This window comes from Astatotilapia calliptera, chromosome 10, assembly GCF_900246225.1.
Source record: "Astatotilapia calliptera chromosome 10, fAstCal1.2, whole genome shotgun sequence".
NCBI lineage: Eukaryota > Metazoa > Chordata > Actinopteri > Cichliformes > Cichlidae > Astatotilapia > Astatotilapia calliptera.
The window spans coordinates 26412947-26425285 of NC_039311.1; the positions used below are offsets into that span (position 1 = coordinate 26412947).

At 38.6% G+C, this 12339-nt stretch overlaps 1 protein-coding gene across 5 annotated transcripts in view; it reads left to right on the plus strand.

Moving 5' to 3' along the window:
* Positions 1–12339, plus strand: part of cadm1a (cell adhesion molecule 1a) — a 470606-nt gene that overhangs the window by 305396 nt on the left and 152871 nt on the right. The window lies entirely within an intron of this gene.

Below are 12339 nucleotides of genomic sequence, written 5' to 3' on the forward strand. Positions count from 1 at the left end.
TGATTTTTGTCTACCTCACCCTTGCGAACTCATGCTGCTGTCATTGATGCTGATGTCTTCTGTCGCTTACCGGCATTCTAAGTAGCGCTAGCTTGAGCAACTTAGTACACACTGCACAGAGAGAGAGTTCAATGATCCGAAGGGTCTTATTTCAACAATATTTTTTTTCAAAATAAAAGAAAAAGCATTTAAAATTAAAGCTTTTGGGAGGGAAAAAATTGGACTTTGCAGTTTTGCTGTTCTACATTTGTACACACAGACAGTGCATTTATGTCGCAGACTGCTAGTGGCAGTGATTTAAAAATGATAAGAGGATATAGCTTTCACTACTTTGGTATTACATTTCATTGTTGCATTGTCGTAATTACCTATTAAGCTTTCATTCAGGAGATAATGATGTTGCCTTTCAAATCAAATGTGTGTAATCATATTCTTATTAATTTTACATGCGAGCTGGAGTGTTACAATTATTTTGGGAGAGAAAGAGACGAGTACAGAAGGTGAAAGGTGTGGCTGCTGACAGCAAACCACAACCACAGCGTGTGTTTGTCTGTGTGTGTGTCTTTGTCAGTAGAGATTTGATAGTTTCTTCCAAACTGAAAAATCCAGAAAGGAGTTGTTTTTGGAAAACGTGCTCAGAGGTGCATGTTACGCTGTTTTAGAGCAACCTGTGTGATCTGTTTTTCCTCTGTAGCCTCTGGTAACGACATCTTAACCCCATATATCGTGGTAAGGTCTGGGGTAAGTCTTCGAGATGATAATGATGATGATTATGGGAGATTTTTTGTGCTGTTTGTTTGTCTGTATTTCCGTCATCAGCAAGACTGTACAAAAACTCAGCCTGGATTTTATGAGGTGGAATATGGGCAAAAGAAGAACCCATTAAATTCTAATGATCCGGCTCACACTCTTGAAACTTGCAAAAAAGGCAATAAGCATTAGCTTTACTGGATCTCTTGTAGTTATTATTATGATTGTGATTTCAAATGCCTTGAGCTGTGAAAAACAGGAATTTCCATCCTATTATGTTTACTACCACGTTCTTCCTCTATACATTTCTTTAATTTCATTAAATACAAACCTGTTTCTTTCTTTCCATTGGCTCAGACTGACTCACACAGATTGCGATATGCCTACAGTCTGTCTGTATTTATAAGTCAAACAGTAATTATTTGCAACCCTTCACCAATCTGTCTCAGAGTAATTGCAGTCAGTCCGTGTCAGGCCTCGATTACTTGGAGACAGTTTGTCTCTAACCAGGTGACCTGTCCAATCACCTCGTGATCTAAAATGGATATCCAGAGGTTGGGATTGTTGCCTTCCCAACCTCTAGGAAACCAGCTGGTTGCTGCAAGCTCTCGCAATCAGTCATCGGGCGCAAAAATTAAATGCACCGATTTCTCGTTGTTCCATCCAAGTCGAATTGTGCCACCAGTTAATATACAGATTTCAAAATGCAGCATTTGAGTTTTAGCAAAAATATTCTGTCTGCTGTGAACAAAAACTCCAGCAACAACTATCTGATGTACAAGCAAATAATTTAACAGCTGCTCCGCTGAATGAGAAAAGTGAGTAATGTTGGGTATTAAGGCAAACCTGCAGAGCTCCATCCGGCGGTACTTATTGTTGTTTAAGGTCTCTGAGTGATTTAGGCGGCTTAGACTGCAACTGGACGGTGATGCTTTTCAGACAACATCTAGCTTTCTTTGACATTTTAATGTCCCCGACTTGCTTTCTTAAAAAGTGTTTATGTATTATGTATTACACCATCATATCGACACACTGTGCTATATAATCATTTTGGTGTCCTGACTTATCAGGGCATGAAAGCTGCTCCAACTAATACTGTAAGGCTAAAAGAATATACTACATTATGACATGAGGATGAACTGTCCTCTGTTCCTTCCTTGCTTTGCTTCAGCTATTCCTTTTAAAACATAGTGGCTTTTACTCAGCAATAATTGGGGTTTAGTGCAAAAATCGCCACCTTTCCAACAAAAAATTATGCTGCATATCATGCCATGCTGCCTCTCTTAACGTCTTCACTCCTCCTCTCACCATCTCTCCTCTACCAAGCCTTTTAATCCAATTAGCAATGCCAGTGACAGTTATTTATATGTACATGAATTAGAATTGAAGAGCCGGAGATCCTCCCTAGGGGCTGATTGGACGGAGCCCAGTCCTTCACAGGCCTGTTCTCGGTCACAAACCTGTCCGGTTGCCACCAAGCAGTGGTGGTCTCTCAGCTTATCACATACAAAGCAGCGACAAAAACTCATTGCAACATGCATTGCAAATGACAGTTACCCGTTACCTTGGACTTTATTGTGAAAACCAAATCAGTGGGTACTTTTTATCCCCAGCACAGAAAGACTTTGACCGTGTTGTTTCATCTTTTTTAGTGTTTTCTAAAACCGTCACAATTTAAGAAATATTTGACACATTCAAATTGGGACACTCTAATAAGCTGTCTTCTCGGTGTTCAGGTTCATCTTAGATCTATGTTTCTGTTGCATTCCATTGCGTGGACTGAAATAGTGGGAGTGCCAAATGAGTGTGTAAGCTGCCAAATCTGGCTCGCTTACCCTTTTGAACTATTTGCCAATGATTGCAGTACTTCAGAGGGGTAGAAAAAGGCATGTCACAGTGCTGCCAGCCTTATCCTTTAAAGATTTTAAGGTTTTAACAACACGTTTGAAATACAGTTTTAGAAATTTCTAAATTTACATTCATTAGCAATGCCACTTTAAGTCCAGCAGTACAAACATTAATGTTTGCAGTTATAAATTAAGAGTTGTTGGCCTGCAAAGTCACTTTAACATTCCATTTGTAAAATTATTCACTTTTGGTTAATTATGAGAACTCAATAAATGTGCCAGATGGCTTTTTTTTTGGCTTAAATTAATACAAAATTAACTCTAGGACTGCTTTATTTTAGCTTTTGGAATAAGTGCTCTCATTGTGCTTCTGTTTTCTACAACAAATTATACTGAAATAAAATGTAAAAGGAGCAACAAGATGGAAAATGAGTGACCAAAAATAGAGGACTGGATTTATTTTAGGCTTGTATGATTAAGCCGGTGTTTAAGGCATGTGATTAAATTCAAGATGTCTGTGAAGTAAAATAATATAGCTTAGTTCACAGCCCAAGAATAAATATCAAATTCAAAAAAGAAAGAAGGAAAAAAGAGATGACACAAGTTGAGACAGTTGGCGCACTATTAATAATAGCTCATGGAGATGTGCTCTACTGCCTTTCCTAAGCGAAGCATGCGGATACCGTTCAGCTCAAAGTTCTCATCATGTCGAAGTGCTTTAACTTTGTTGATTTTATACAAACTAAAATATGAATCAGTCAGTAGAGAACGTCCCATCTGCATTCAACATGGCTACAATCTTAAGTCTATAAAAAAATGACATAATTTCAAGGTTTGAAAAGTGAAAACAATGACAACAAGCCTTAAACTAACAAATGGCCAGTAGGGGAAAATCCTCTGGTTGGGAAAATGTAATCTGGTTACACTGAAGTAAAAAAAATCATTTGAAGTTTTTTTTAATGATCTCAGTTATTAGTTTAATTTCTTGTTGAATTCTAGGTAATGTTCATGCTGTAAATTATATCCCATTAAAGGATCATAAAGTAGGGTTTGCTATAGGGCGAGCCTACCATTGTGACCACATGTCTCTCAGATGGTCACACAGGCCTAGAGACTGGTCAGTGAGAAAAAAATGTGTTTTCCCCTGACGGTTAGATGTGGTTGCTGGTAGTTGCTAGGAGAAATTAGTACCCTCCCAAAGATTGGCCATTGTTTGCATGAACGGCACTGACTTGTCTGCTAACACTCGCCTTTTATTCTCTGAGCTATAGTGAACCTCGAGCAAAGTGCTTGCCTTTTACGTTCTGTTTTAGGTTTGTGTTTGACTATAGCTCGGATAGTACGGGTGAGTGTTTGCATACAAGTCGGCGTCTTTCATGCAAACTATAAGCGGCCACCTCTAGTGACCAAAGCAATCATAAGGAAGTTTTTGGTACATTACCATATACCATTTAACCTAGCAACCCCCAGCAACCATTTGCCAATGGGTCAGGGAACACCTGTGGTTTAACCAATCTCTTGTCCTGGGTGACTTAGACCTAACATGAGCATGTTTTTCCATTCAAGAGTTGATTCAACTGTTAAAGTACTTCTCAGCTTTTCAAAATATTCTCAACCAAAGAAGGAGGAGAAATAATAGTAGCATCAGCTAAATCACTGACACATTTTTATTTTTGTTTACTGGAGTAAACCAGTACTAAAAAGAACAACGTTTTCACAGACTTGAGAACAAGAAAAACATTTCTTGTTGTCAGAGGTCATGGTGTTTTCTTAGTTTACCCACCACTACAGACAAGAGTTCTTTTTACCTGCAATGGGGACTCGCGTATTTGTTCTGTGCGCCAATCAATAGAATGGAAGACGTGCGAGGACAGAGGTGGGCTGAGGGACAGCAGTTAAACAGAAGGAGTCTTATCCATGTGTGCACAGACGGGCTCTTTGAACACATACAAGCATGCATTTGCACCTTTGCAGCCCCATATACACACAAACACGTCGAGTACAGCTCAGATTAATGACTGAATCAATCACACGCATACAGTGTTTGCTTGTCATCCTGTATGCTTTCCTTTTATAAGACAAGTTCAATTTCCCAGGCTACTGAAGCTCTATCAGCGTTTCCACAGAATATGTATTCAGCAAGGTCATCTCTCACTGCACCAAGAAATTTCCCTGCCACGAGGATGTGTCTTTGCTGTTGAAATGTCAATAGTCCCCCAGTCGGATGCATTGCAATATACATTTGTCAATACATGCTGCTTAGAGCCATACCATGAGCAAAGCATGCGGCTCATTCATTAAGTAAACCTTTTTTTTCCTTTTACTCAGGTTGATTCCTGTTGGCTCTGATTTATTCACTTAATAAGCACATGAGGTCTGAATTTTATTCAAATGCTCAAGTGTTCATTTAAATTTTGGATTAGAAATTTTAGCGCTACAGAATGTCATATTTTTACCGTTTAGGTATTCCTAATTTAGAAAAGTAAAAATATAAGAATTCACCAGTGTATAGGAGGATTCAGTAGACATCATGCTGACTGCCATCTCTTGCCTTTTGGTAAATAAAATGACACCGACTCACTGATGCCAGTGGCCAGTATTTCTCTTTTGTGTCACTTTCAGTTTTGCGGTCGTTAAATGTTCAAAGATTGTGTGACGAAGGACAGAAGAACTTTGAAACAGCCTTGTTATTTTTTACAACAAAGATTTGTTTGTTCCCTTGGCACAAACTGGGTTATAAAGAACCACAATAAAAACAAGAAATACCACTGATACATTGTCGCACAAGTAATTGGTCAATTTATTAATACAATTCGTCTATTCAGCTGACAACAGTCCTCTCGGGGCAAACCAGAAACCAAATGATTCCCTCTGCGCAGCATTTGGTGACAGGGGAGGGGAAAAAAAGTCTTTTAACAGGAACAAACCGAACAGCAGAACCAGGCTCGGGGAGGGTGACCATCTGCCACAGCCAGTTGGGGTGAGGGTGAAGCAAAGAGAGGGAAAAGAAGAGCACAGAGAGACAACAAACGATACAATAGGAAGCACTCTGCAGGTTGGCGGGACCAGTAACAAGCTCTGGAGCCGGTATCATCCCAGATTATCACTGTTGGTGCATCCTTGCAAAAATATATCATTCAGACCTTTCAATTATAGATCCTAACACTGCCTCTGCATTATGCCAGGGAGAAGAGAATGTAATAAGATGTAAAGGGTAAGGGAACTGCATCCCATAAAAAAATTACAGCTCACACTGAGCATAGGTTAGACCCCCTGCTCTTGCCTGTACTAAGAGTAGGCACAGAGCTCAGTAAAACAGCTTTTATGGAGGCAGCTTCTTCTACGGTACTTGGAATAAACTAAAAAGGCTGAAGTTAAAAGTATAGGTTTCAACTTGCTGATGAATGTTGTTATTATTTAAAGATGAAGCTACAGTAGAGCAAGCAAAAAAGCCAACAGTATGTCTGTGTTGTTGTTCTGACCTTGTCTGCCTTTAATCTTAAATATCCAAAGTTATTGGGCCAGTCGATTTGATCATCTGCAGGATTGTGACCTTTATTACCTTTGAGGAAAACCTACAGATAAAGCAATAGCTCCCAAAATTAACATCAGAGATTTTGCACTTTATGAGGTTTTAATAATAAATAATAATAATACATTTTATTTATAGGCGCCAAGCACAAGCACAAGAATAGCAACAATACAATATAATAAAACATAGCAAAATATAATTTAGACAAAAAAACAAGCATGAAAGTATAAAAGCTGAACAAGGTCAAAATGGACTAAAACAGAATCAGGTGTATACAATTCTGAATAGATGGGTTTTGAGAGGTGATTTAAAAGTGGTGAGAGAGTAGAGTTTTGCAAGCATAACGCAAGCCAACGCTCCAGCGTGGCCGCAACTGAAAAATTATTCATATATGACACACGTCTCAAACGTCAGAATGATAACAATGCATGCTTCCAGTGTTTTAGATGTCTGCTTGCTTTCTCTCCTCCCGCTTGAGTCAGACAACCCTTGCAGGGCTTTATTGTGATGTGATCTGATGTACTGAGAGCGTAATAAAATCTAAATGGTTGAACTTTGACCACAAACACGTCTTGATCGTTAAGGAAAATGGCACAGCTGTTTCAACTGTTTCATCTCCTAATTAATCTGTCATAATGCAGATACAATATCATGGCAGTGGCTGTTTAAAGTAATTATCTTTGACATTTTCAGATAAATAGACATTTGCCTTGTTGCTCACTATCACTACCTGATAAAAGAAACCGGTGATTGAACTTTAAGTTAGACAAATTGTGTGTAAAAAAAAAAAAAAAATCATGTGAGCAATATAACTGTCATAACCTCATCACTAAGGTAGTTCAAGGTAATTCAAAAAAGATTTAAACTGAAATAGATGTGTATGGGCTTTATGTTGCTATGCTTTATATTATTTTCAGTATAAAACTGGTGCTGATGTTGTCATCATCTTGAAGTTAAATGGAGTTAATTTCGAGCTTTTTGTTGTTGCAAAAACAGGAAGTAAGTAGGAGAAAATGTTGGGCTTTTTCCTTGAAGCAAGAAAAGCATAGCCTGCTTTTTGTCCACTGAGAGGAGACGATTAAGCGTGCATACATCAAATCACATTTCAGGAATTATAATCAAATGTTTTTAAATAATTCAGCTACGGCTTGATATTTGTTTTAAATATTCATTCTTTGATTAGTGGATGTAATAATGTGTACTGTCTCAGTTGTAGCTTTTATTGACATTTTACTTTTGATTAAAACCAATTATCTTAATGAAATCAACATAAAATAATAAATGACTGTATGCAATATTTGATAGTTGCACAACAAACACAGCAAAGCAGAAATACTGGCCATCTTATAGCATCAGTTTTGTAGGAAATGTTTATGAACTGGTAAACAACCATGTGAATGTTTTAAAACCGTACATATATTGTAAAAACAAGAATTAAGGAATATGAATAACAGCAACTACTGTGCTGATATGTATCTATCTTCAGGGAACTGATCAAATACACGTCAAAGAGAAGATAACCATTGAGGAAGATGAATGCATGACAGACCAAATGTGTTGGCAGATGTAAACACCAGACTGTATTAAGCCAAACATCATGTTCTTTTCAAGCAGTCAGAATCAATCAGAAACAATCGGGATAAAAGAAATGTTTGTATTCAACTGCAGCCAGTGAGTCTAAGAACTTGGGTAAATAAATAGATGATGAAGAAAGAAATGTTGGTGTACAAATATTGCAACTTGTTTCAAATTCAGCTTATTTCAAGAATATGCTAGAATGCTAAAGTGAATGTTAACGCAATATCTGAAATCAACAGAAACTGAATCATAATTTTAGGGTGTGAATGGTGTTATTACGGAAAAAAACGACTTTCTCACCATATAAATATAGCTGAGTACAACAGTGTAATCAATGTTACAAAAATACAAGACTTTTTTTTTCTGATTCTCCAACTCCAGCAAGATATGAGATCTCTAGTGAGCAAATGATTAACATTTAAAAATATTCCAAATGACAACAAACCATATAATATTAACCTATTTCATAGCTGCTAAAGTAAGACACAAGGGAAGAAATATAACAAAAGGTGTTTGCGTAATTTATTTAATGGTTGTAAAATAGTTACTGTGGCAACATTGTAGCGTTACGGCCAGTGCTGCGGATCGGGGTATATTCACAATGCCTGCATTTACACTGCATTTAGCCTTTAGTAAACTTTGGTTCTCAGAACTACATTTATTGCTTTTGTTTTGTTTTTTGCATAAACAGTGAATAAATTACAATGCAATTACTATTACAATCACAATGCACGTAACTTGGAAAGAATCCCTCGATGCTGACCACAAAGAGAGCTACCATGAGATTAACACAAGGCTTTTGCCTTTTTAACCCATTGTTTGGGTGCAATGCCGAAATAATGGCTTTATGAATTCAGCCTAGTACTTTAGACAATGCTGTTGCTGAGTAGAGTCTTGGGAGCTTCAAAAAGACAACTGGACTTCTTTAGGCTCGCAAAGGCTTCTCTCCCAGAGGCTTCTTGAGTTCTGAAAAGGTCGGAGAGTCCGAGGCATTTAACCCCTAGTGAGGGCTGTGCTCTTTGGAAGTGGCTCTAATGATCGTTGACCCACTATTGATCCTGTTAGTCGTCACATGTGTTAAGGTGTGAAGAAAAGCGTAGGTCATTACCATAGTGGATCAACTATCCTTAGGACTACTTCCACAAGGGCAACAACCACCAGGCGTTACATACCTCAGACTCGCCTCTATTTTTTTTAGAACTGAAGGAGACTTTTTGAATGAGAGGTGAAATGTCTTCGCAAACTTAAAAAAGTCAAATTGTTTTCTTTTTTAGGGTCTCAAGACGATCCTGATGATAGATTCTGAGAGTACCGGTGGTAACAGCAGACATTAAAAAGTTGAACAACCCCTGCTCTAAAGCTTTGTGTATTGTCTGGTATTTACAACAGATTGAGCTCTAAACACCTGTCACTTTCACTTACAACTACAAGTGCAAAATAACAGCAAGTTTGTTCACACACCGCATCTAATCAATTTCTTTAATTTGTAGACCAGCAGTAGACCCTCTGAAAATGTTCACCCCTCATTAACACTGCTATAAAAGTGATTATTTAATCAAGAATATTGTTTTTTATTTGGTTGTTGCTCATTGTGCTTACTGTATTTATAAGTGGAGCAGCCACAGAGGATTGTGGGAGTTCCCCAGCAACAAATGTCCCTCCGGCTGCTTTTCAGTATGGCTGAGATACTTGCACTAAGTCATGCCATCAGCAACTGCAATCACAGCTGTGATGTATGCATAGCAAGCAGTGTTTTGTCAATAACAGACTGAAGGTGCGTGAAATCTGCAGATAATGTATGTTGCCTTAGCGCGTCATCTAGCCAGTTCACTATGGTTTCTTTCTCTTATGGAAAGAAAGACTGGCGTACTGTCTGCTACTCTGAATCTTTGTTCAAAACCACGTTCATTCTCCATTTTTGTCCATAACGCTTCTGCCAACAGGTAACAGTTTGTCCGCCTGCTGATGAGGAACTGCTTTGATGTTGATGGCAATATCGTGTGGATATAGGACATAGTCAGACAACAGTTGTGTCTCTAATAAAATGTTCTGAAATTATTAATCTTTAGTCTGTCATTACCTCAATTGTAATTGATTTCCATAGGGGAGGGGATTTTATTTTCTCAAAGCAATCACTAGAGACCAGTGTTATCAGAGTGTAACACAATTTTAAGTCGACACTGGTATACAGCAATCCCACCATACTGGGTGGAGTGAAATGAAGTTAAAACAATTCAGCCTTTCTTCAATTTGTTGTGGAGTAGCACATGTCTCGCAGTATATATGGCTGTGGAAATACACCACCTGTCATTGCTTTAAAACAGCTTGACAAAGGTGTCAGTCCTACCCATGTCATCATCCTCCCATCTGTCCAATTCTCCAATAACTGGGGCAGTCCTCGCAGTGTCCAGTGCCCACCAGGAATGACTGACTTTTTGACGGCTGTCTCAACCAAGAGCTCGTGAATTTTTTAAAGGGATCGAAAAGCTCATACCAATAGATGATGTGCCCATATCTCTCCATCTCCAAGCCCATGAACATTTAGACTTGTGAGGAAACCCATGTACCCCTTCAGGAATCTATGAGAAGGTAAAGAGCTTGTGCAGTGTTTCATGACTAAGGTGCTATTCCATATTTTCAAAGCCAGTTTGAGCAGTTGGGAATCAAAGCCTCTGGATCTCCTATGTGTATCCTGTAGTTAGAGCTGGGCGATAGAACGATAACGATATGTATCGCGATATAACTTTTACTCGATAGAGAAATTAAACTATCGCGATAGACTTCGCCGCTCTTGTCCTCTTAAAAAAAAAAAAAAAAAAGGTCAGCCAATCCAAATTAAGTAGCGCAGAGCCGAACCAATCACAGCCGCAGCGTCACATCGCGTGACTTGTTACGTACAGCACAAGTGCCAAGCCGCACGTGTGTTTGTTTGGGAAGCAGCCAGCGGGTAATGGAGGAAATGAGTGTGCCGACTAGAAAAATCAACCGAGCGTGACCAAAGAGAAAACAGATGATGGTTCCAATGCCGGAGAGATTGTCGAACAGAAGAGCCATAGAAGTTCCGTAGTGTGAAGGTATTTCGGCTATTTCAAGTCTGACAAAAAACAGAGTAGCGTGCACTGTAAATTGTGCCGAAAGCAAGTCTGGAAATACAATAAACTGGTGCATGCGTCACACTGTGCGCCACGTTATTGTTTCGGTGAAATGAATTTCTACACTACTGTTACTGTTAATTCTACTCTCTGCAGTGTTTAAATGCTTACATATACACACAGTTACTGTCCGTCCACACATACGACTCGGTTCTGCTTCTATGCCGCAGCTTTGTTTACTTTTTCCCACCGAGGCTTCTAGACTTCTGATTGGCCAACATTTCTGCACGGTTAGGAATCTAGCGCCACCTGCTGCTTTGGCATGTTCATAGCAGCGTTTTCCTTCATTTCTGCCTTTATGTGTGGACGGATTATTTTTTAAAACGAAAACGGAAAATCTCCGTTTTCAAAAATACCCGTGTACGTGTGGACGTAGCCTCAGTCTCTGACTGGAAGCGCTAATTCGTCATTCGGCTTTTGTCAGACTAAAGTAACTGTTAAAACTGTTTGAAAAGCTCAGCTATACAACAAGGAGAGATTGAGAATTTCCTTTTAGTTCTCAGTTTATTTGATATTGACAAAAGTTAGTCAATTTTGTCTGTTCTTCTGTAAAACAAACTAAGATTTATTTTTAGAATTAATATTTTGTTTCTAAGTGGAATTGACAATTTAGTCTGTTTCGTTTGTTCTATTTTGAAACTTAAACGCTTTAGCGGCTGCCTTTTGTGTAGTTTGCAATATTTGCCTTTATTTATCTGAAAAAGTCTCATGTTCCTTAAGTACATCTACCCTGTTGAACTTATTATGGGAAATAAATATTTAAATAAAAACAAGCTGCTGATTATTTCACATTTTACTTGTGAGCAACGGCACATTTAAATCTTACAAATATAGTTATTTGGCTTATATCGTGATAGATATCGTTATCGCCTGAAATGAAAAAAACATATCGTGATATGAAAAAATCTCATATCGCCCAGCTCTACCTGTAGTATATGCTGCTGGGTCACCGGTGAATCTTTCAGCACTTCCAGGTTGTTGGTGTGGGCCTCTGTGGATTCACCGCATCCTGCAAATGCCTATGCAACTTGGTAATCTCCTAAGGTTGCAGGCTGGGGCGATGCCTTGGGCAGGTTGATGTGTACCTCAGGCCATTCCTGTGCAGTTTTTTGCAGGCATTTAGTCCTGTTATGTTTTAATGAGATTATTACTGTTGTTTCCTTAACCTGTCATTTTTAATTTCATTCATCTTACTAAAAGAATTATATTCAGTTCCATTTCCGTTATGCTTTGTATTAATTATATTGCCTGTTAGTCTCATTTTTGTGGCAGGGCACTTCTTGATGTGTTGTTTACTTGACAGAAAATTGCACTGCTGAACATTTTAGAGATTTTTCTTAGACAAACACCTTTGTCATCAGTTGTTTGTCACTTGTCACGGGGTCTGAAGAGTAAACCTGCTTCACCCAGTGTGTGTCAGGAGCTGATGGTGAGATATCCCTGTTCTGCTTTCTCACGCTTTTCTACAGCTGCCTGACTC